Source organism: Lineus longissimus, chromosome 5 (assembly GCF_910592395.1).
Source record: "Lineus longissimus chromosome 5, tnLinLong1.2, whole genome shotgun sequence".
In the NCBI taxonomy this organism is placed as follows: Eukaryota; Metazoa; Nemertea; class Pilidiophora; order Heteronemertea; family Lineidae; genus Lineus; species Lineus longissimus.
In genome coordinates this window covers 15,050,382-15,076,036 of record NC_088312.1, presented here as the reverse complement: position 1 = coordinate 15,076,036, position 25,655 = coordinate 15,050,382, and the positions used below count along the sequence as shown (strand labels likewise).

Below are 25,655 nucleotides of genomic sequence, written 5' to 3'. Positions count from 1 at the left end.
AGAGTCATGATTTCATTGTTATTATCATCAATGGTCAGTCATGGTTGTTGTGTAGGAGACTTTGTAAAAACTACGGTGATACCAATTCCGAAAAATAGTAGGAAGTCGATTAATTCCTCAGATAATTACAGGGGGATCTCGATTAGTAGTACATTAGGCAAGATTCTGGACTATATTTTTCTTCATAAATACAATGGGGTTCTGTCATCTTCCGATGGTCAGTTTGGCTTTAAAACTGGTTTATCAACTGCAACCTGTGGTACCGTTGTGAACGAAGTTATAGAGTATTATAATAAACAGGCTACAAATGTCTACTGTATAATGCTTGACGCTTCTAAGGCGTTCGATAGGGTACAGTTCATTAAGTTATTTCGTCTTCTATTAAAAAAGGGGTTATGTCCTCTTATCGCTCGTTTTCTAGCTGTGTTATACACCAATCAGAGAATAAGTGTGAGGTGGGGTGACCAGAGTTCAAATGTATTTACAGCCAGAAATGGGGTGAAGCAAGGTGGTGTTTTGTCCCCAATCTTGTTTAGTATCTATCTTGATGAGCTGTTATTTTCATTAGAAAAGTCGGGGGTTGGATGTTATATTGGCATGTTGTTTGCTGGTGCATTTGCCTATGCTGATGATGTGATTATTTTAGCTCCAACGTTAGCAGCACTAAGAAAGATGCTCAAAGTTGCGTCCAGTTACTCGGTCGAGTTTATGATAACATTCAATGCTGCAAAGAGCAAGTTTCTTGTATTTGGGAAAAATGGCGGTATAGATATAGTGATCGAGTTTGAAGGGGTGGTACTTCGTCCTTCTATTTCAGAAATTCATCTGGGTGTGATTTTTGGAGAGTCTTCATTGAATAAAAAACTTCAGAGTGGTGTAAATGATCTGTACAAAAGGACAAATTTATTGGTATCACAATTTCGGTTTGCAAGTATTGATGTTAAGTATCGGTTATTTAAATCGCACTGTATGTCTTTATATGGTTATCAGGGATGGGATCTGTCAACGCAAGGCATGGAGAATATATTTGTTGCATGGAGGAAGTGCATTAGAAACCTCCTTAACCTGCCGTATCGCACTCATTGTGCCCTTCTTCCACTAATATTTGACGATTTGTCTATAGAATTTCAAGTAGAAAAACGATTTGTGAAATATTTTGTTAGCATCTTTAAATCTAAGAACATTTATGTTAAGTTGTGCAAAGACATTATTATAAACGGTAGTCGTTCAGCAATTGGGAAAAGCTTCAATTTTACTGTGAACAAGTATAGGTGGGACCGATTTGAGCTCCCAAGTTTACCCCAAATGACTAAGGATATTGTACAAAGAAGTACTCAGAATTGTAGTATAGACTTGAGACTGGTGGCAGCCCAAATTAAGGAGTTGCTAGGTTTTAGAGAGAATGGGTTAGGTATCTTGACGATGAATGAGATTGGCGACATCATTTTTCATCTGTGTGTTAATTAATTTCCACTTGTCATTATTGTAATACGTCTAATTAATGCACGCACTATACATGTAAATGCACTGCACCATTATGCACTAGGTTAAGAAGTGTACTCTTTTGATGTACGAATAAACATACATATATATATGGATTACCGGACATTACAATCAACCGCCTGCGACGCACACAAAACACTGGAACACGCACAATTACCAGGACGAAGCGACGTGACCACATTACACCAGTACTCATTCGGCTGCACTGGCTCCCTGGTCAACACCGAATAACATACAAGATCCTGGTGCACACATTCTGAGCAATCCACGACATGGCGCCACTGTATGTCAGGGACATGATACATCCATACACGACATCCAGGACATCACGATCAGCCAGTGCATCCACATTAACTGTGCCAAGATCCAAGACTGTTTTATACGGTGACTAGCAGGGTACTGCTAGTGACTGACAATGTAATGGTTATCATCATGAACTGAACTGAACTGTTTTAAAAACTGAGTAAGGGCCTAGGTCTGCACTAATTACTGTCATCTGATGTGAGTTGACATGGAGTAGAACATGTAGAATGAAAAGAGCAATTTGTAATGCAATAAAATGAACAGCATAAAATTACCTGGTTAATTACCTTTAATACACACGATATTTAAGTTTGCCACACAGAGGCCTAAAGCACGTCCTGATAGACAACATTTCTGGTTTTACATGTACCAGATTCGACAAAGAAGAATAGCGACTCTGGTTTTCCAACTCGTAAAGATCCCACATACAACTAACTGTACATGGGAGAAGCACGGATTTTCCAAGAACAGGCCAGCTACAGTTGTGACTTATTTACCGACATGGCAAATGATAGTGAAATAGGGAACTGAACGGACAGTCACTTGGCAGCAAGGGTATACGTCGAATCATAACACTTTGTCCAGCAAATTCACCGCAGAAGGAGAACGGAGAAGTATAATTGAACATCAGGCTTTCAATTTCAACTGATGTGGTGGCATGCCTGATGGACTTAAAGAGTTGAGAAACTCAACTGGATAATTAACAGCTTAGTCTATATCCGGTATAGTGTCCACCGACTCGTAAACAACTTGTTCCTTCTAGCTCTTTCCGATAGCCAACTCCTCATCTTGTAGTTCGCAATCAAGTCCGAGAAGACACAGTCAATCAGTTCAGTTGGAGTTTTTACAACAGTCCCCAATTCGTCGGGTATGGTGATGAGGCCATCGTCCGGTTCAGACGCAATAACTCCATTCCCAATCTTGAGGAGTAGGCTTGAGAATATGTCAGCACTTGGGTTTCGATGTAACTGTACACGCATATTCGTGTGCAATGTCATCTGTTCAATATCTCTCCATAGAGGAGAAGACTTCAGACAGGCATTAACCTGGTCAGCCCTCGTTCCACGTCGAATCATGGGCAATGTCTGTCTAAAATCACCTGCAAGTAAAAATAAATTAATAAATGGCTTGCACGATCCGGCCGTTCAGCAGTCATAGGCCTACAATATATATATACATGTACATCGATTTTTGGACTTTTCCAGCCTAACCATCAGACCACAGCCTAAATTCATTGTTGAAACCACGAACTGACAGTGAACCTCTCCCTGTGATGATCAAAGAAGTTGGGAGAGATTCGTCGATCGCCGTGTCGGCGTGTAGTGCCCAGGTTCATATGTGCATGATGTACATACGATACGCTTGTGAAGCCAGCACTCTGTACTCTATTTTCGGACAGGCTTTTACCTGCCTTTTTGACAAAAAATCATCGGTTAATGCATTGATCTCGACAATTACATTTACTGCGTGTATTAGGAAACATCTATGGAACTATATCGTACCTCTCAAGGGCGGATTAGGCCCTGTAAGTGTTTCGATGAAGTTTTTCAAAAAAAGAGTGGCTTCGGGAATCAAAATGGTGCTGAGCGGAAATGGCGGCAATACTGTGCAGAGCGCGCATACGCAAGCAGAATGCCATGACGTCATTCCCGGGTTACTATAGAACGGCGCTTCCTTCGAATGAACACCGGGTCAAAGTTATCTTTTCAAACCATCTTGTGCAACGGTCAATTCACCCCTTGGAAAAAAAGTGAGGGTCAGAACTCGTCACTTTCTCACTAATTGCCAAGCATCATTTCATCAGGTTCTCACTTTTCACCAAATCAATTGAGATCAGAGTTCACTATTTTTTCACCATGCCCGAAGGGGAGAACATACATTAAGTCTATTCACATTTCATTGTTAGAGCAACATATTTTGTAAAAAACCGTCGTAAACACTACAAAAATTAGTCCAGGTAACCTCGACCCTACGGCGCGCTAGCGGAGGGTCGAGGGGGATGCGTCGATTCACTATAAGGAAGGAAGCCCAATGTACAGCTGATGTACACTGCACTGAGCAATACTGAACGCTCTGGTATTCTGTAGGCAAGAGGATTTCTGGGATCCCCTTCTCATTTTCAAAAAGGTTTGTTTTCACAATAAATATTTGGAGTAAGTACTAGAGTTTGATTTCATCATTACAGATTAAGTAAGCTAATATTCTTTTGTCGAAATCGGTTTAGAAATCAATGTTTTATTTGAAAAACTCGATAAACCACGTGACCAGACACCGGAAGCCAACGCCCCCAAATCTAGTTCGTGACGAGAGAAATGTCGTGACACACAAGTCTCAGTAATGTGAATGAATGAGACTGGTTCCGAACGAAAAAATTACCAGCAACCTTTTGCTGCCGGCAGCCACCTTTCCGGTTTTGTGCGTAACATGTGCGTCAGCCGACGATCCGCATTTTCTTTTAATTTTTATTTCTTGTGGTTTATCGCACGACAGAAACTCGACATTTGCAAAATCCGGCTACCCCAGATATTCGTCGAATTTTCAACACCTTTCCCAATCCCATTCGCCAGAAACTCGACGTTTGAAAATAATCAGGCACCACAGCACTCGACACAAACTCGGCGTCGAGTGCGTGTCGACCGCTGACCCCGGGGGTACAGACATCTGATTGACCGCTGCATAAGTCTGTCGGCGAACACTTAAGACGTATCTTTTCAAACAGGCATACCGCCAGTAAGCTGTCGTCACTGGGGGGGGGGGGGGGGGGGGGGGCAGCGTATAAATGGTTTGGCACAGACACCCCAGATGCATAGTTGCATATTTAGTTTTTAAACAAGCTTCTCTCTTCGACTTTTGTTTTGATGTTTTACTTGTGTAATCAATCTTTTATAACTCTACGGACATTTTAAATAGCATTAATTCCTTTTTAGTAATTACTATAATTAGCCTTTTTTTAAATGCTTTAGAGCATGTTTTACGTGGATTGAAGCACTTTAAAATATGGTATATTATTATTATTATTGAGTGGTTTAAGAAATTGATACCGAACTGGGGGTATTGGTTGTCTCACCAAAACCGCAAGGGTGGGGCCAAGATGTACACCAAAACCGAGGCGTTCTCAAATATCGAATAAATAAATAAAATAAATATCGAATAATGTGGTATTAAATGCCTTTTGAAATGCTTCCACAATTTGCACCAACCCAAGCGATTTGGGTTGTCTCACCCAAACCTCTGTGGTGAAAACGAGGCTATATACATTATCCATTATGAAAATGAAATATTCTCATTGGGGTGTTTTAGAATTGCGGACGAGCAGTGAACCGATCAATTGACGTTTCCCCATTACAATCATATACAATGGGCCATATGAATAAAAACTAGCATTTGCTTTCTCTACCGATTTTGAAGCATTTGCTTGTACTCGTATGAATAAAACCGTAGCAAATGCTCGGAAATTTAAGTCTTTGCTACCAGTCAAAGCAAACGCTTTTCAGCCTCTAGTGTTTGCTTCGAAAGGGAGGAAATACTTGTCTTCATATGAATAAAGCATAGCTAATGCTTTTTACTTGATAGGAAATGCTTCGACCGGTTGCTCCTGAGAAAATACTAGGTGAAACTGAAATAAACAAATATATATATGGAAGTGCGGGCCGTCGTATAACTTCGGTCTGAAAGACATGACCGTTGAAATTTATAATTTTATTGATATTACGAATCCTACTTCGAAAATGACTTCGAAAGATGTTTCATTACAATTCACATGGTAGACCTAGGTCCACATGTGATGGTAACTTGACTAGTCTTCCTCTGCTCTCTTGTACGTATTTAACGTAACGATGACGATGCTCAGGAGGCTCATTTTATATCATATTAGTTCGTACTGGATTTTAGTTGTTATTCTTCGTCTTTGAAATACGAATTACCTATGGTTAAATCGGCATTTCTGCACTCAAAACGTGGCCAGATTCCATTCGGAAATGTAACAGTATAAACCAGTCAAAAATTAGCTTGACCGAAACAGCCGTATTTTGCAAGTTTTTGCTAACTACAGAAAGCGCGATCCACTGATATGATTTACGCAGTATTACATTGTGTTGATGGGGAAGTATGACGATGATGATTGCGATGACGATGACGATCTATCAGACCAGATATTTTTAACGGTTTTAAACCGTTAGGTGGCCAGATATCAGAAATTAGGAGTTATAGCATTTTTGAAACCAAAACACAGGTTTTCAATTGCTAAAAAAGGTTATCCCTTCTAAGAGATTAATGATCAGGCATATGACTTACGATTCATAGGACTGATTATTGACCGTTATTAGGAGGCTAAAGCATTCTGAAATTCACAAAAATACCTCTCTCTATCTTAGAGCTTATTTTTAATGTACTTTTATCGTCGCCGGACCATCTAACGCCAATTGCCATTGATCATATTGGGCGACTGTAGAAAGCACGGGAAAAAACGCTGTCGTGTCGACGACAACCTACTGCGTGCTCGGAAAGGGATGCGGAAATTTTAATGATTTTCTGGAACACCAAGTAAAATGCACACGGGCTAGTTCTTCTATGTGTCCAAATGTACAGACTATATACGCCCCCTACCCTTGTGCGTTACGGAAAGTGAAATCAAGAGGATGCATAACGCAATGGATATCACCACATAGTCCATGGTTGACTGAAATTGGACTAAAAGAGGCTTTGTTTGAACGCCCCACCAAAAATAATGTCATACGTCCCTTCTGTTATCAAGCATGACCTGCACGTGACTGCCTATAATAATAGTTCCAACAAGCTTAGTGATAATCTATGTTTGGTGGCATGTATAAAAAAGAACCGATAATTCACATGTCCTGCCTATCCTTTGAGTTTTCAATAAACAGCCTTTAGGAAAGGCAACAACTAGAATCGACGTATTATATGATTGTGTCGTATTCCTGCTAGAAAAATATGATGAGAGGATTTCCAGGGGCACCTAGGTTGAACGAAGAACGAAGAAAAACAAACACAATTGGCTGCTGATAAACATGAAAATGTGTCAGTGTCTGCGTATTTACAGTCGCAAAGCAATGTGGCGTCTCTTCTGGACAAGTTCACGACGATATATCATATCATGCCGGTTAGGCTAGAAGCTGTTAGTGGTGCACGAAAACGCAAATAGTATTCACTTTGTTATGGTCCTAGTGGATCGAAGTGTCTGGTGATTTCTGTCATTCTGACGTTATCGTTGATGTCTGACCTTAGCGCCATTGATTTTGGTTCATTCTCTCAGACAATGGTCAAATGCCATTGTCTTGCGACTGATTTCAAGGGACCGTCCAATTGCTTTCCTTTGAGCTGGTCGCAGGATACCCTGATTATCAAAACCATGATTTTAACAATATATTAAGATTTCTTCCTCATTCAGATATCGCCTCTTAAAATTGGATTAAGTTGTATGATTCGGCTTGTTCTATTCTGAGGAAGTCTAATTTAGGCCGAAAAATTAAAGCGACTGAGACATCATTCCGAAACTCGAATGCGTATAATAGAGGAATATTGAACTTTGCAACCATTATTTTAGATGTGCCGATGCCTAATTATTGCGTGTGCAATAATAGCAATTGATGGAGTTCATGCCAAAGCAATATTGCAGGGACATCTTTGGTCGAATATCTGCACAACTATGGTGTGCTATTAAAATTCCGAGTGTCGACATAGTGTCACATCTCGAAACTGCTGAATCAGATCTTTTACATCCTGTATATACTTCCGCCCACCGCCGAGGCAGTACATGTAAAAATTCAACGAAAAGTTAAAAAGCCAAAGAATAAACAAACTTACCACTATAACATTATAAAGTAAAAAGTCACATGTTTCTGTGAAATTAAACACCTGAACAACCTCTGGTATTAGAAGAGCCATGATGAATAGTCTATACGGAATTGAAGTAGCTAGATAGACAATGCTGACGAATATCAACATCTTCGTTAAATGAGCTGTCTTCTTTTCTGATGCTTCACTTGCCTGTGTCGCTGAACTCAATATGGCACGTGACCTTGCAGCGCCTTTGACCGCCATTATGATGACTAGCATATACCCGAGGCGCGGGCTGTTCGAGGTATAAAAACCGGATTGTGTGGGTGCTGGTATGTTGTGGGTTTGGTGTAAATGGGGTGCTGGTTTGTGAGTAACACTTTTTTTCATGAGTGTAACACTTCTTGAAAACGGAACTATGTAACCATGTACATGATGTACAGGCGTCCACAATCATGCTAAACCGGAAAACCAAGATTGTCAGACTGGTGATGTACTCGATATCAGCCAGCGATTAGCGCCTGAATGGTTTAAGTTACCGGTGCGTGCGTAAATCCTGTCTCCCGTTGGGTACATTGTGTCCTAAAATGAGCTATTTGTGAATAAATGGCCGTCTCGAGGTGGAAAAGCAGCATTTTTCCTTCAGATATGGGCGCCGCCATCTTGCATGCTGGCGTCAGTGACGTCGATTGTGATTGGTGGATGATGCGCGCATGGAAGGGACCATTTGAACAGGACATCTGATTGGTTGATAGCGGAGGTGGGAGGTGGCTCGGCAATTTTCGTGACGGTAATAATGCAGAGAGATAACTGATGGACTTCTCGGCGAAGAGATTACTTGGAGCTCTCCAGTTGATGGCATCTCCACAAAGTTGTTATTTATTCCAAAACCACCAAGATATTCGACGTATGACACCCTCAGTGACACTCTTACTTATGATCCACACCTACGAAATCAAAAGTTGCAAGAATTCGACGCATTTTCGAGGTCCAATTTTGATACAAAAATCACCTCCTATTTAGCGGCCACAACGCGCATTATAGTACAGATGACATTGCATGTGATGATTATTGTGAATGGCAGGATTGTGCCTACCACCAACTGAAAGCCAGAGGCGGCTTGACTTCCAATGGGGTCATTGGGGATATAGATTGCAAGGTTATCAATTCCTGAAAGTAAAGTAAAACAAAATGGAAATAAAAAGTTTAAAAGCAAAGCTCGTTCAAAATTATCTTTGTTTGTGTAGACTAATTTACATAACGGCCACTGCATAAAATAAAATAATGAGTCTTTTTATATAGCGCAATTCCGTGACACTATAGTTCTCGCTCAAAGCGCTTTGGGATATCATATTATTACCCCGGTCTCCACAGAAATCAATCAGGGGTTTCAAGGAGCAACCAGAAGGTGCTCACTTGAACTCGACCAGTAGGGGAACTAAGTAGTGACTCGGCCGGGAGTCGAACCCACGACCTCCTGATCATGAGGCCGACTCTCTTCCACTGCGCTACCGCTGCCACTGCATCAACATGCACATTTCTGGTACACTCAAGATGTTGAACAATGTGATAATGTCACCTCGTTTCTTTCCTGGTTAAATTCTAACTTTTTGTTGCTGGTAATTACGAACATAAATTACTGACATTTTCTGTGTTGGGAAATTTTTAAAAAGTATTGTAAATAGGACCTGCTTAGGTTTAGATGGTACCATGTAGCGGTCGAATAAACTACTTGTCGCATCAGTCATAAACGCGACATAGGATCGGTCGCTCAACATTTAAAAAAATTACGGTAAAGATACCTAGTCCACAGTGATCAAACGTATTTCAGTCACATACCAGTTACAGCATCTTTGATGCACTGTCCAGTGTAGAAAAGATTGACGTTCGCAGCAGTCAGCAGAATCGTTCCAATCAGTACGAATCCTCGCGCTTTATCCTTGGTGCACAGTCTTTTCGCAGCCATGGGAAACTTGACTGCCATGGCGCGGTCTACCGACAAAGCAGTCAGGTAGTAACCGGAAAGCATGGCACCAGTAAACATTATTATCATTAAAGTTCTGAAACAACATGATTTCTTAATGACTATAACTTTGGGCACTCTTTTCCTTTTTTCTAAATTTCTCTAATCGCCAAATGAAGCTAGTTCCGTCCTTTCTAAGCAAACTTTTTGGCACTTTCCCTAAATCACCGGCATCAGAGTGATTTTAACCGCTGCGACCTGCGATTATAATCGCCGCTGGTGCGACAAACACATTATCTTCTCTGCCGGTAAAACAGGTAATCGCTTTTGCGGGTCCCTTAACTCATCACCAATGACCGTGTTACAATTACGTCGTTATACATCAGAGGTTAGTACTGCAGTATTGGAGAATCGAAGTGTTTCCGAGGACATCGGGAGAGTCGATTCTATTTGGGTTTCTTCTCCATTTTTGTTTTACTCATTGATGAAAGTTGTTGGTTTAGTCAAGAAGGTTATCAAAGGCACAGAGTATGAGCAAATTTAGTGAGTTAATCCATTGAGACAAAAAATTGGTTTTATACAGACGTGGTTTAATACAGACGTTGTGTTATACAGTCGTGTTTAACAATTTCGCAAGGACCTTTGACAATGTAATGACTGATAACTTGACGGACACTCGTGAGAAACGGATAATGCCGCAAAAACCAACTTGGTACAATACGCATGCGCAATGATTTCCATTGGTTGTTGTTGTTGTTATATTTTTTATAAACGAGCGCCACCCAACGGCTTGAACGCAAGAAGAAGCCAGGTGTGCTACGGATGGCCGCCTGACTTGACTACGCTATGTAGACATTGTTATAGTTAGAAGAAACGTGAGTGTCGCGCTGCATGGCCCAGGATGGGTTAAAGTGACGGAAAAGACGCTACTGGAGGCCAATTCTGGGCAGGTGTGCTCTGACCGGGATCCACTGGCCGCCAACTTTGGCGTCGAGAGGCGTCTGCCGAACGTTTATTGTCGCCAAAATTGGCGGCTAGTGTGCTGCAAGCTTTAGGGAGTTTTTTTGTATTCATGTGGGGCCAAGCCCTAACCGTAGTTCTAAATATCATTGATTTCTTGGTCCTCACAATCTGCCAGCGGTTGTTTTGGCAAAGACATGTTATTTGGAGTTTCTGAAACCTGGAGCGCTACTCAATAGGCGGCTAACAAGAAACTATACTACGCATTATACTGTTGTTACCGACGACGTACTATGTGTACACTGAACTTGGGATGTGCGTCGGCCCCGTATTGAAATGCCGTCCAGTGCCAGTTGGTGCGTTTTTCGCTGATTTGTGCAAAACTCAACTCATCTCAGAAGTTCAATGGTTGACCCTCGATTTTTTTTTGATTTTTGTGTAGCGTAAGCAACTGTCTTTGATGGGAGAATGGTCACTGTAAGAACTTTTCAGGAAGAAATGTATAATAGTTGGGGTTTTCCGTGATTGTCCGGCCCAATTGGCAATACTACAATTTGGGATGGTGAACAGAGCTAGGGGCAAATGTGACGCTTATGATTTATTGAAAGAAATAAAATGCCCGATTTAACATTCTGCAGAATCAGAGGAATCGGGCGTTTCAAGTGATATGCGACACAAATGGGTTGTCCTCATGCAATTACTTTGGAAACGCATTTAAAAAAAGATGTTACGTCCTGTTAATGGGGCACGTCATCATCGCGTACATTCGGGAAAAACTCCCTAACGAGACCTTAAAGGCCCGTCTCCATTAGAGCGTTTTTGCGCTCGCCGAAAAAACGACGCGTTTCTGCGCGTCGTTTTGCGCAGCGGTGGTAATTCTTGGAAGGGGTCTCCATTATCGCGTTTCTTAAGAGCGTTATTCGCGCGTATAAAAAGTGACATGGGCTTGGTCCGGGAACATTCAGTCAATCCTGGTTCATGGTGAGAGCCACAGTAAACTACAAAAATGCCCGCTTGGTCGTCTGATTCCTCAGATTCTGATATCGAGGTGTTAGCCCTTTACCTTTATGACGGACGAAGGAAGAGGAAACGAAGACATCAGTACTGGGTGCATCCCATCTTGAAGGAAAGAGCAGTATATGGTGAATACCATCATCTTGTGAAGAAACTGTTTGGGTATGAGGACAAGTCTTTCCTGTACTTTCGAATGATGCCTGAACATTTCAACTTGCTTTTGGATAGCGTAAAGGGCTACATAACGAAGGAATACACGGCATTCAGGAGGCCGATTGGACCTGAGGAACGACTAGCAATATGTTTGAGGTAAGAAAGTAATTTTCATCAAATTTTTAATCAATTGTTGTTCCATACAAACATTTCTGGAAGTTACATTAAATTTGGAGCATTCCAATTTGTCGAATTGCTTGATTGTTGTTGCATCTGGCCCATACCCATGCACGAACCAACATTGGAGAAGCCGGTCGAGGTGGATGGGTTACCCTGGATATGCTGGGATGCTTGGTTGCCACTGCTCCCGTAGATTACATGCATTTCGGCCTCATGCACTAAACCATGAATTTTGAACTTGATGCTGGATCTAATTTGTGGCGGAAACTTTTTGATACTCGCAGTCATTGATTTCATAAAGTCAGAAATATTTTCATCCTCATCCGGTTGTTTTGGCTTCTTTTCATTCTTGCTTTTGATGTAAGAAACTATGGCGTCATCCACCTCAGATGCTGGTTTTGAAGCCTTTTTCTTTTGTTGGCATCTGGGTTTTGGTGCAGCGAATGTTTCTGGTTGTTTGTCATTGTATTTCGATGAGGTTCCATCACCCAACTCGAGTTCGTCTTCGGCATTGCTATTATCAATCGGAATATCATCGCCTGCTTCAATTGTATCTGTATCAAGGTCCTCAAGATTGCCAGAAGACCTGCAATACAAAGAAATATATTATCAAGGAGCTGAGCTACATGTATAACATTTCCTTGACATATCCTATTGTGCTATCATACATTGTAATGTGATTGAAATTTTTTTTTGACGTACTTGCGGTTCTCCATATGTGGCCTCAGGAACTCCAACATCTTTGCATACTTGTATTCCTTCTTGGGTTTCGTCCTGCCCTGACCACTTTTCGGTATGGGAATGGCATCTAAATATTTCCTCATAGCGTCGCGGACACTCTTCCACTTCGTCTTCGCAAGTCCAACTTGAACGTTATAAAAAGAAATTATTGTTAAAACATTTTTTACTATCATGATTTCAGGTTCCTCGCCACCGGGGATTCGTACAAGACCATTGCCTTCAGCTACTACGTTGGAGTACATACCGTATCGAAAATTATTCAGGAAACGTGCCAGGCTATTTGGGATGCTCTGCAGCCAATGTATATGCCACAACCAAACAGAGCGCAATGGGAAGACATAGCAGATGGGTTTGGACGCAAATGGCAATTTCCCTGTTGCCTGGGAGCGATGGATGGCAAGCACGTACAGATTTTTGCACCAGCAAATTCTGGGACTTTGTACTTTAATTACAAGAAAACCTTTTCTGTGGTACTGCTTGCACTTGTTGACTGGAACTATTGCTTCACAGTCATTGACGTCGGCAGCTACGGTTCAAATAGTGATGGGGGAATCTTCAAAAGGAGTACCCTTGGTAAGAAGCTGATGAATGGGACCCTCGAGATCCCAGCTAACAAATGCCTTCCTGGGGCAGAACAACGAGTCGAACCAGTTCCACACGTCGTGGTAGGGGATGAGGCATTTCCGGCTATGGAAAACCTCCTTCGCCCTTTCCCTGGAAAGAACTTAAGGGACGATCAAAGAATTTTCAATTATCGGCTTTCCAGGGCCAGAAGGATATCAGAAAATGCCTTCGGTATCCTTGCTAATCGGTGGAGGCTCTACCATCGGAAAATTCCTTTGAGCGCTGAAAGTGTTGATATTGTTGTGAAGGCCACTTGTGTATTGCACAACATGTTACAGAACAGGGGTGTTCCAGTTCCTGTCAGACCAGTTACGAATGATGTCACGCCTGACGAAGAGGATACGTGTGATGGAATCCTGAACGATTTGGAAAAATCTGGCCATCGGCAAAAGAAAGATGCTCTCATGGTCCGAGAAGCGTACAAGGACTACTTTAGTTCTAGAGCTGGGGCAGTTCCTTGGCAAAACTAAGTGTGTTTCGGGGAGGACTAGAAAGTTGGCGACCACTAGAGACTGAAAGCTGCAAACCTCCAAGGTGGGGGTCCATGGTCTGGTGGGGGTGGTACACGGACTGAGTGGGGCGGGGCTCTCAACTTCTGTTAAATCAATATGCTTCAAAATAAACTTGAACTTACCTGTTAAATTAGCTTTATCACCAATTTGCTTCCATACCCTTTCTTTCCTTTCAGTATCTTTGAATTCGGCTAGGGACTTATCATATATCATTGGGTGCTTTTCGATCTCAAAAATGAGTCTTTCTATCAAGTCACCTGGCATGATGCTCCCCGTACAACCACAACTGCACAGTCCGAGTGCTTTCAGGGGGCAATGCACGGAATAAAGTGGATATGACTGAATTTATGTGTCAAATGACCGCCGAGTAAATACGCTTTGAATGCTATTTTTGCATTCTTATTTAATCCGCCGGCGGTGTCCGTCGAGCAGAAATTGATTATGTTATCCGCTACGCTCTTGTGGATAGGGGTAAATTCTCGAAAGATTCCAGAGCAACCAAGTTAAACGCCTCTTGGGTCTTCCTAAGAGAAGCCATCATTCCAAGCTACTGGAAGCCCTTGGAATTGAAAGTATTAGCAACAGCATCAATGATTCAAAGTGTTCTCTCTTCAAACGAATCTTCCGGCATGATTCCCCCGCCAGAGCCCTGAACTGTGTTCTTTTGGCAAAGTGGGCCTCTGGTGCCGGGTGCATAAAGGGCACCCTTCTGGATTCTGTGATCGATCTCGGTGTGGCGCCCGCCTCCCTAGCGTTCTCTCCTCGGTGTCGCTCGGCTGACCGTCCGGTTGTCCCTGCTGCGGAGGATGGGATTGTGGACTCATTACACGGTCTCCTCCTCAGCAGCGGGTACGACACGAGGGGTTCGGCTGAGCACACCATGGTGAGATTGCTCACACGGGCTTTTTAATTCAATCTGTTAGGTTATACCATGGTGGCATTATAATTTTATATTTTATTACTTATATTTATAATGCCTCCATGGTTATACCCGGTACATTTAGTTTTAAATTTGTAAAGTATTGACTGAACTTGTTAGGTTGTACATTGTAGTTTTAAACCTGTAAAATATTTGATTCTCCTTTACTGGAGGTTTTAATAATAAATAAATAAATAAAAGGAAAATCAATTAGAGCAATCGAAGCGGATTTCCGCGCGTATAATCGCGTCGTCGTGCGACGCGCAAAAACGCTCTAATGGAGACGGGCCTTAATACCTAATGACGACATTTGCATGAGCTCAGAAACTATTAATTTCAAATTAACCACGTAGCTATGAATAATTTATAGAATTTTTTCAACAGAAATCTATCTGAAACATGCAATATTGGTGAACAGAGCGCCGTTTGAAACAACAGTGCGTCATCGTTTTCTTCAACGCATTTCAAGTAGGCCCGACGTGAACTTTTCATCAAATTTGGTATCTCATGACAACGGAGGTGTCCTCTGAGAGAATCCAGTCAGACTTTTTGCACATATTACAAAGGAATGCCTTGAGTACCTGAACATACAATCTGTTCAGCATTCCAATGGTCAGTTTTGCTTGCAGCACGAATGCAAAATGACCAGTTGAGCTTAAAGGTGTACCTGTTTTAAATGCAGTTTCCGCCAAATGTGAACACTGCGGTGGCACAAGGCATGACTTAACTTGCCATAGGACTAAACAAATATACTTAACACTCAGAGTCTAGATTGCACGAGAAATGATCTCGAGCATTCTCGTGCAATAAAATATTTTTATTGAACGTTTGTATTGCACGCTCAGGTCATGCGATAAATGTTTCATGCATCTTTCACACATTTCTCTCAAAATAAAATCTGCAAAATTATGAAGAGCAGTGGGATTTGTGTTGTCTTATAAAAGCCGGTCCCTGTCCGTAATTTTGGTCGAATTTGAATGCATTTTTGATATTTTTGGGAGGTTTTCATGGTCTTGTCTGCCGGATCACTTCTCTTAGGGTATGTGATAAACTATTTTTCTGAACGTGTTTGATTCGGCTTTTCCAATTTTGTTTTAGCTCTTAGATAGTAGAAAAAAGCATTATTCGTTATTTTCAGTACACGCAAGTCCTGGCGCGAAAGACCTTCCCGCCACCAATCTCTCGGGCGCCGGGCCAAGTTTCCAAATTACATGAACCCGCTGAAATTGTCACATAGTCCTTCTGCCACAGTTTGATCGTCCACACACTGATCCAGTGTGTATAGTGCGCTGCTTGTAACATGGGTTGAAAAACCTTCTTGTTATACTTCGATAAAAAGACATTTTAAGGCTGTCGTGATAATTTGAAACCTTAGATACGTCCCACTATGACCATTGTTGGCCGGCGATTATTCCCATTGTTGAGAGGTGACTGGCGAGCCAACTGTGGCAGAGACGGTAGGACGAGTGAGGCTTGACAACGACGATCACCATTGACGAGAATGTCCCGCCACGTGAGTGCACGCCGAGATCTGACTTTACGTCACCCCGCTATTACGACACAACGTCATTTCCATATCGTCGCATCAGTGGGGTAATCCAGAAGTATTAAGGTAGCAGGAAGGGTTGGGCGTTTGTGGTTTCTGAGTCTGAGGGGGTTGGTGTCTGTTGACTGTGCTTTAAGAGAGACTAGGCATGGCGCCAGTCTCTCTTAAAGCACAGTCAACAGGCGTTTGGTCTCAGTATTTGGGTAAGTACAGAATCAAGCCAGCTCAGAGAGCAATGATTGAACGATGCTGTGGACAAGTCCAAGGATACTGCATCAGTCACGACCAACTTCTCATCAGAAAGCGTCACCACCAGCATATTCAATGTTCAGTTCCAACCTGTACCAGTCCAATGCACGCATGTCATGGTCAGCAGTGGTCAGCTTAGCGCGATATGGAACATTCTTCCGAAACTCAAGCGAGGGAAGTCTGCTCATTAGCATATCTCGCGCACTGCTCCTTCTGGTCAAACATCGTAGTGAAATCGTAATGGAAAACGTATGGCTTTACGCCAGACTAATAAGAGAAGAACTAATAGGTAAAGAACTTCTACTTGCGCGAGACTGCTGTGATAAAATTATAAAATTATCATTGCAGAGACTCCGGTGACGTACACATATATTTTTTACAATCAAAAATGCCCTCAAAAGACGACATGGAATGATTATTTTATTGATATTTCCTACTATATACCTTCCAATTATCAGTTTATACAAATAGATCGGCGTTAGGTCGCATGCTTTATTTTCCTGGTGACACTATAAAGCAAAATGGTGGCCACCCCGTAAATGCGCTATAAGTCCAATAATAAGTGACGGTGACCCGTCATAAATGTTTCGCCAGCTTCGCTTTTTTCGCGTTGGGCCCTTGCGTCAAGCACCATCACCGTGACGTCGAAAAATCTATATCTGCACCAAGACGTCACAGGGTAGATCCATGGCTCCAGGAAGCGCCTTAGGTCTCGTTAGGGAGTTTTTCCCGAATGTACGCGATGATGACGTGCCCCATTAACAGGACGTAACATTTATTTTAAAATGCGTTTCCATTGTGATTGCATGAGGATAACCCATTTGTGTCGTATATCACTGGAAACGCCTGATTCCCCTGATTCTGCAGGATGTTAAATCAGGCATTTTATTTCTTTAACCCTTTCAGATCCTTTATTTATTTAACCCATTCAGGGTTAAATAAATCATAAGCGTCGCATTGGCTCCTAACCCTATTCACTATCCTAAATGGCAAGATTGCCAATTGGGCCGGACAATCACGGAAAACCCCAAATATTATACATTTCTTCCTGTATAATTCTTACAGTGACCATTCTCCCGTGAAAGACAGTTGCTTTACGCTACACAAAATTTTTCCAAAAATCGAGGGTCAACCATTGAACTTTTGAGATGAGTTGAATTTTGCCCAAATCAGCGAAAAACGCACCAACTGGCACTGGACGGCATTTCAATACGGGCCCGACGCACATCCCAATTTCAGTGAACACATACATCGGCAACAACTACAGTAAAATGCGTAGTTTCTTGTTAGCCGCCTATCGAGTAGCGCTCCAGGTTTAAGAAACTCCAAATAACATGTCTTTGCCAAAACAACTGCTGAATCCACACTGGCAGTACAGTGAGGACCATGAAATGAATGATTTTTTAGGAACCAAGGTTGGGGGTTGGCCGCGCGTGAATCAAAAATCCTCCCTAATGAGAACTTACTAGTACATCGTTCCACATCAACGCATGGAGAGCTAACTTGGGTCAAGTCGGAGTCAACATCGGAAAAGGGTGATAATCAGTCGGATTTGGAATTTTTCTTTTTCTTGTGCAATTTGTTGATGGAAACTACTTGTGTAGAATAGGAGGTGACTGGGCAGCCGACAGCTCGGTAATACTGCCCTTAATAATGCCAATGCATGGTAATTTTAGGGGGCAAGTTTTCAATTAAAGAAACAATGTCGCATATTCCATTTCAATTTACTTAGATTTAGATACTTAGATTTTATTCTCATTTTGTATATGGAAAATACAGTCCAAATCACAATTGACCTCCGTCCTGCTTCGCGTCAGTGCGCGCGCCAATGATGCACCAGTGACGCGCTAATCTCTCCATGTTTCGCGCTACTTGAGAACGACCTGCGCGCCGGGTAGCGCGTCAATGACGCACCAATGACGCGATTTACGGGATGTCATTTGTGATTTGGACTGTATCACTAAAAAATTACAAGCATTTTCCGTTCATGAAACAGGTTTGGTCACTTGGACATTCTGGGGAGCACACGTTTCGCCTCTTTAATCCCAAATCCTTCTTCTCTTCATGTGATCGTTTCCTAAAGATAAAAATAAATCAAGTAATTAGACATTTCTAGGTTGTACCTGGTGAATATAACTGTTTAAAAAACACGAATATTCGTCTGTTCACATACGGTCATTGCAAAAGTTAAAACCACCTATATATCTGATTCTTAGCGCAATCTTTGCATGCATATATAAATCTTGAATTTAAAAGTTTGAAAAAATAAATTACCCCAAAATCGTTCTTTCTATATTAAAGGTGTTTTCAGATAAAACCGATACGAAAAAATATGGTACTATCCTACGAAGAAACCATTTGACAATCTATTTAATAAGTTCTGATCATCCAAATATGGAACTGTGTAGTTTATATTTGATACTTTACTGCTTTTGAACGCCTTTGAGAAAGTACCATGACTGTGCTCATAGTGATAGAACAGTCATGTAATTTTGTCATCATCACAAGACAAGAAGTGATTATAGTAAATTATGGCTGAAAACATCAACGTCTAAACAAATAGTACATACCCATGTTCGCGGAATTTGGGTCCTGAAAAAGTTATAACGCAAAGGTCAACTTGAGCCGTGATACACATTAAAAGCAACAGGAAACTTGAAATGAAGCGCAGATCGAAGAATTAAGGCGACCATGTCACACTTTTTGGGAAACGTATATCATGATCGAGTGGTTAAACAGCCATCCCCCCCCCTCCCGTCAACACTGCGAAATAAGTAGGCAAAATTGAGGCAATACGAAGAGGGGGCAAAATATGTCTCGGTGATCACACTCACAGCGTCTACTGATGATCTCTGGGAAAATGAAGTGACTACCTTATGAGTTCTAAAACGATACACGTCCAGGGCTTCAGTACTTGCAACAAAAAAGTTTATGTCAGAATCCATGGTTTTATTCTCTGATTTTGGTATCATTTTGTGCAAGGTTCGCAACGGAATATGGTCGACAATCCTGAATAATGAGTAAAAAAACCCAAAAATCCATCCATTTCGCTTGAAACTGCACACGTCAACCTTTAGTTTTGTTTAATATTACTTTGAGTGGTTAGATTTAGGTAAAGAGGTTATCACGACTGTAACTTTAAATACATGTATTAGAACATTGATACTCTACTGGGTATTCACAAGTTTTTCGTGATTTTCTCTCTGGCTCAAGACCATCAAGAGTAAACTTGTGCAGGCTTAAAATTCAGTGATTTAATTTCATAGAGATATGTTTCAGCGAATTGGTGTTTGATATTCTTTAATTTGGCCCGCCTGGCTCCTGCTGCCTGTCAATCTCCTTTTAAAATAGTGACTCTTCTGCAAAATCACTGCTTTCGTCACTACGCCATTCACCGGCAAATTGAAGGCCCGGGGGGAAAATTTTGATTGTCCCGCCGAACTATACTAGTTCCCGAAAGCATCCAAGCAAGACAAAACTGAAATCCGGCGAAAATGCACTCGAGGACGCTCAAAGCATCTGATATCTAAATTTGCATGCACTTTAGTATTTCGTAGTCCAACAAAATACCATGATACAGGCTCGCTGCAAAAATCAGTTTTGCTTGTCAATCTACCGTTTCTGAGTTAAATCCCTTCACTTTACTGTCTTTCTGTGGAGTCGCCCAGCAAAACTTTGTTTGTGATACTGCCGCTTCCAAAAAACTGCGCATACAATGTAATTGGAATTACCCAAATGCCCGCTGGAGCTGATCATTGTTTTGCCGCGGCAAACCAACCTTTAAACGAAATATACGGGCCTTACCTGCACTCTGTGTAAGGGTGAATGCACACAATATCAACATAAGGACGATGAATCGATTCATGATGATCAACTAACGACAATGACTGAAATAACAAAATATATACGAAGGTAGGGTCGCCGGTTTTTTGTCCCAATTGTGAAGTTAGTAATTCAGTACGCGAGACTAGGTTGTATAGAAAAAAATTAATTTGAATTGAGGTCAGAAGTTTACATACACCTGGGTCGAAAACATTCAATTCAAATTTTCAAAAGGTTTCATTATACTCACAAAAACGATTTTGATGTGATAATATACCTCAAAGGTCTACTTTATTTTCTTACTGCATTCGTTTATTTCAGTTTCTTTATTTCAGAATTATTTGACATAGTTTGATATCTCTATTAAAGCCAGTGGGTCAAAAGTTTACATACAGTAATACTTCAATACTTGGTAGCATTACAGCAATCACCTGACTCAGACGTTTGGGATAGCCATCTACAAGTTTCTTACAATACTCTTGGGGAATTTTGGGCCATTCCTCCTGGCAGAAGTTATGTAATTCAGTCAAATTTGTTGGCTTCCTTGCTCTGACCCGCTTCTTAAGTTCAGTCCAAAGATTTTCGATTGGATTTAAATCTAGGCTTTGTGAAGGCCACTCTAAAACCTTCACCTTGTTGTTCTTAAACCATTTGATGACTACCTTTGCCGTATGCTTGGGATCATTGTCTTGCTGAAAACTCCAACCCCGTTTAAGCTTCAACATTTGGGCAGAGGCCTTGACATTATCATGAAGATTCTGGATGTAGTCTTCTTTTTTCATGATACCATCTATTTTCTGGAGTCTTCCCATTCCTGATGCAGCAAAGCAACCCCAAAGCATGATGCTGCCACCACCATGCTTTACGGTTGGGCCGGTGTTTTTAGGGTTGAAGGCTTCACCCTGTTCACGCCATATGTACCTCTGGTCATTATGACCAAACAGCTCCATTTTCGTCTCATTAGACCACATAACATTCCTTCAAACTGCTGTCAGTTGTATTGATGTTTCTTTGCAAACTCCTGTCTTGCTTTTCGGTGCCGATCTTTAAGCAGTGGCTTCTTCCTGGGGCGATATCCCTTCAGTCCAGCTCGATGAAGAACGCGCTTCACTGTGGATCCTGAGACACTCACTCCTGCATCCTGGAGATGTTTGCAAATTTGCTTTTTTGTTGACCTGGTGTTGATCTTCACCTTGCGCACCACAGTCTGTTCATCTTTGGGGGGGTCAGTTTCCGTTTTCTTCCGCTCCTTGGCTTGGTTAATGTGGTCCCGAGGTCCCTGTACTTCTAGACGATGGTCTGAACGGAAGACCTGGGTAGATTCAACTGCCTAGCAATGTGGCCTAGTGAGGACCCTGCCTTGTGAAGATCAACCACACGTCTTCCAAGGTCTTGGCTGTGCTCTTTGGATTTACCCATCTTGTCTCAATGCTTGTGAACACTGGAATGGGCTATACACTAAAGAAACGCCTTTTTATATAGCCCCTAAAGAATGCTTGGGTTATTACATAAGTTCTGTAGTGGTCAATGGCCTGTGAAATCATCTATGAGGCCCTAGATGTCAATTTCTTGATGGTTCAATGTTGTGTTTTTAGAGTTTCACTTGGTGTATGTAAACTTTTGACCCACTGGCTTTAATAGAGATATCAAACTATGTCAAATAATTCTGAAATAAAGAAACTGAAATAAACGAATGCAGTAAGAAAATAAAGTAGACCTTTGAGGTATATTATCACATCAAAATTGTTTTTGTAAGAACAATGAAATCTTTTGAAAATTTGAATTGAATGTTTTCGACCCAGGTGTATGTAAACTTCTAACCTCAACTGTACATGTGTACGTGATTGCCTTCAGAGCTTGGCAGTTAGTACATTTGACAAAGTTGAGAAGAAATCTGCTATGAATTATTGCTAATCTCTGGACTGAATGCAACAGGCTGCAGATGCAGGAAAGTGTATCATGAAGGGTGTGGCAATATGTAAAATAGTGAAAATAAAGGTATGAATGATATCACCTCTTTCCAAAGGTTATATGTACATATAGTTAAGATATTACCTGCTATGGTGCTGTTGGTTGTTTGAATAATTTGGGGAAAAAGTTGGAGAGAAATTGATTGAGATCTTTCATGTTGGCTCCCAGCTCACTGACTGGAGATCACGCACCTTTAATTAAAGGTCCGGTCGAGGTTGTATAGGAAAATAGTTCCGAAGTATGCAGTGGATAACGGTCTTATCATTTTTAAATTAAAAATATATATAATATTAAAATTATGTGGGGCTAACATTTTTGACATTTTTAGATTACAAACATGTACTACGCACGCACAAAGGCTCATGCGAGTGTGTTGGAACCATACACTCCAAAAAGTAGGTCAACAGTAAAAACTAATCCGTAAGGTGCAGTCACCTTCACAAAGATGGATAAACTAGGTCAGAGGAGTCTTACAATTATCACTTTAAAGGCCAGAAGCCGGTATAAAAGGAGCTCCTAATGGCTGACATCCAGTCACGTGACCAATAACCGGGGCATTCAAACCTCCGACACTTTCTCCAACAATCTCACAGATATCTCTGGCACCAGTCCAAGGTGTTCCTTCAGACTTGTCTACCAAACTCATGAATATCTAATCTGCATGTCTGTCAAAATACAGCCCTCCCTTTGGTATAGTTGATGAGATATTAAAACATTTTTATCTGTAATGACCGTTAGTACATCAGGTTGATGGACAGATGAGGGAGGAGTCTGCCATATTTGGCTAGTCAACTGACAGATGAGTCAGTCACATGATCTCTACACTGAGGTTATTTCAGTGAGTAATAGGTGTAATGTATTCATAGCACAGAGAACTAGGACAAGTGGGACTGGCCTGCTGTGCTACGTCACACCTTGAGATAATTGCCATACCCGGGTAAATCTGAGCGTGGGGCTTCTGGCCTTTAAAGAGAGCCAGTCAAAGTCTTCATTTGGACTAGCTGAACGTGGTAAAAATAACTTTTAGTGATTATTTCTTATGCAGCTCATTGGCTACATAATCAACTACCTGAGGGGAACTCGAAACTGCCAACATCTATCAATGAATGCTTATTCCCGACTTAGGTTTTAACTGGGCCGTTTTGCTATAGGTTTCCTTTTATTTAGAAAATTCCACTAAATTCACAACCACGATCAGTACAACAGTTCACCAGCTACCAACAGGCGTTAAAATATAATGAGAAATCTCAAATATCACACGACTTTACAAAGAGAGACTTAGCCCTTGAACACGTAAAACTACGCACTATAGAAATACATGTATCCAGGTTCTAACTGATTCACCATATTTAATAAATTGGCTAATGCTGTATATCCTGTGATTGCAAAGTCAACTCACTGGGAATGCTTGATTGGCAGAGGTCTACGTGTAGTCATTGTTTATGTTTGTTTTACAGCGTCGAACGGCCTGTAGTCCTGCACGCGCAGCACTGTTACAGTATCACTTATCAGTACATGCAGTATGCTTAGCCAAAACAAAAACTGAAGGACTGCGACCTTCAACAGTACACAGCCTCCACGTACTAGACTCCCTGGGCAGCCCATTGCGTCATCCTAATTTGGTCTCCTTATGGACTGCATCAAAAAGCAGGAATTCGTGCATGCTGCTGGACAAATAGCCAATGGGCATTGCTGTCACGAAACTGTATGGGAATTTTCTGTCACCGAATGAGAATGCTCGACGTATAACACCGTGGCATACATAATAGCGTAACACTTCTTTCCTAAACTTCATTTCTCCTGTGGTTTTTGGCATACATAGTTGACCTACATGTGAATAAATAAAAAACGGAACAATTAAAAGTAAAACTCTTTGTGCGATAAAATATCAGGTTCATAATATTTAACTTGGAAAACGACTATTTTAGATTTTTTGGTGCTAACTAGCGGAAATTATCGCAAATGTTCTTCCGACTACAGCGCCCCTTGCAGCCAGTTGATAAGCTATATGGCACCACATTATGGTTGGCAGCCGGCCAAGTCGTTGGTACAGAACCTCCAGAAAGCTCACCACTTGTCGCAGTGGTTAGGGTGAGGAACGAGGCCGGTCAACTGCGTCCGGAGTGTATATCGTACTTAAAACACATGAGATTTTACGGTTTCTGACCCCAATCGATTTTTGACATGGAAAATCACTGTAACTTGAACTTTCCACATTTACATCATTCTTTAACTCCTAACTGATCAATTTTACACAAAATAAATGATTTTGGTTAGGGTTAGAAGCATATTTTTCAACACTCTCCTGTGTCTTTGTATACAACATGCACATTTCGATTGTCGAATGATCTATTTTTGGACGCATTGATAGTTGAGGCCCACGCTTTTTATAGGCAGGGGCTGAGTCTGAAAAACAAACCATTCCGAAAAAGATGGAACAAAATCATTTGTACCCAGCAAGGCGTTATATCTTTCTGTACTCGTAAATTAGATGGCAAAGCCATCGTGTATCGATCGTGTTGGGAGATGCGGGTGCTGTGACACGTGGAAGACGCAAACGAATTATGAACGGAAATAGCTGTCGCCCCCTATGGCCGTTTTGAAACAATGGCTCTGATTGGCCGCTTTTTGTACGGAAGTTGCGTATATATAGTGTTCCTTACTTGTAATTAATGTCGACACTTAAACCTCAATTCTGATTGGCTACTTTAGTATCAACACATATTAAGAATTAAGACCGACATTAATCGTAATAAGTGTTGACACAAAACGATTTGTGCCAACACGAAGTACAATTAATGTCCCATATAAATCGAATTTGTGACTACATTAATCGGATTAATGTCTGCACGAAATAGATTTTGTGTATACATTATCTTTATAAACTGCGTTCTGACTAGCCAATTTAGTGCCAACACTTATTGTGAATTATGTGGGACATGATTCTGAATTAGTGTTCACATTAAATATTGCATTTTGTCCACTCCGGCAAGCGATACACGAGCAGGCCCAAACGCATCAGCGTATATCAAACCTGACCGGGACAAATCTAAATTATGGTTCTGCTGGAAGCCATTTTGTTTGAAGAAACAACTCACCGTTGCACGACCTTATTTGAAAATAGAAAAAGTTCCGCCATGTTTCACATTCTCTTTGATTCTTCACCATAGGCTTATAGTTTTGATCTCAAAATTGCCCCTTTCCCCCGAGGAAATTGAAAGACGCACACGCGGCCCCTATGAAGAGGGGCTTGCTGCAGAAAAATTAGATATAATTATGGCTTACCGTTTTAAGATGGTGTCTCTCGCTTGGTTACCTGACTTGTGAGCAGAAGTAGCGAAAGCTCTATTATATTCAATCCAACCGCCACTTCACATATTTTATCAGGCAATTGAACCT

The 25,655-nt window shown here is 41.4% G+C and overlaps 1 long non-coding RNA gene across 1 annotated transcript; it reads right to left on the bottom strand.

Annotated features, from left to right (window-relative positions):
- Window positions 1-18,265: 18,265 nt before the first annotated feature.
- Window positions 18,266-25,567, bottom strand: LOC135487469 (uncharacterized). The gene is made up of 4 exons (XR_010446859.1): window positions 25,542-25,567; window positions 20,268-20,350; window positions 19,034-19,055; window positions 18,266-18,540 (listed from the first exon to the last, which is right to left on the bottom strand). It is a non-coding gene; the product is annotated as an uncharacterized LOC135487469 (long non-coding RNA).
- Window positions 25,568-25,655: the final 88 nt, after the last annotated feature.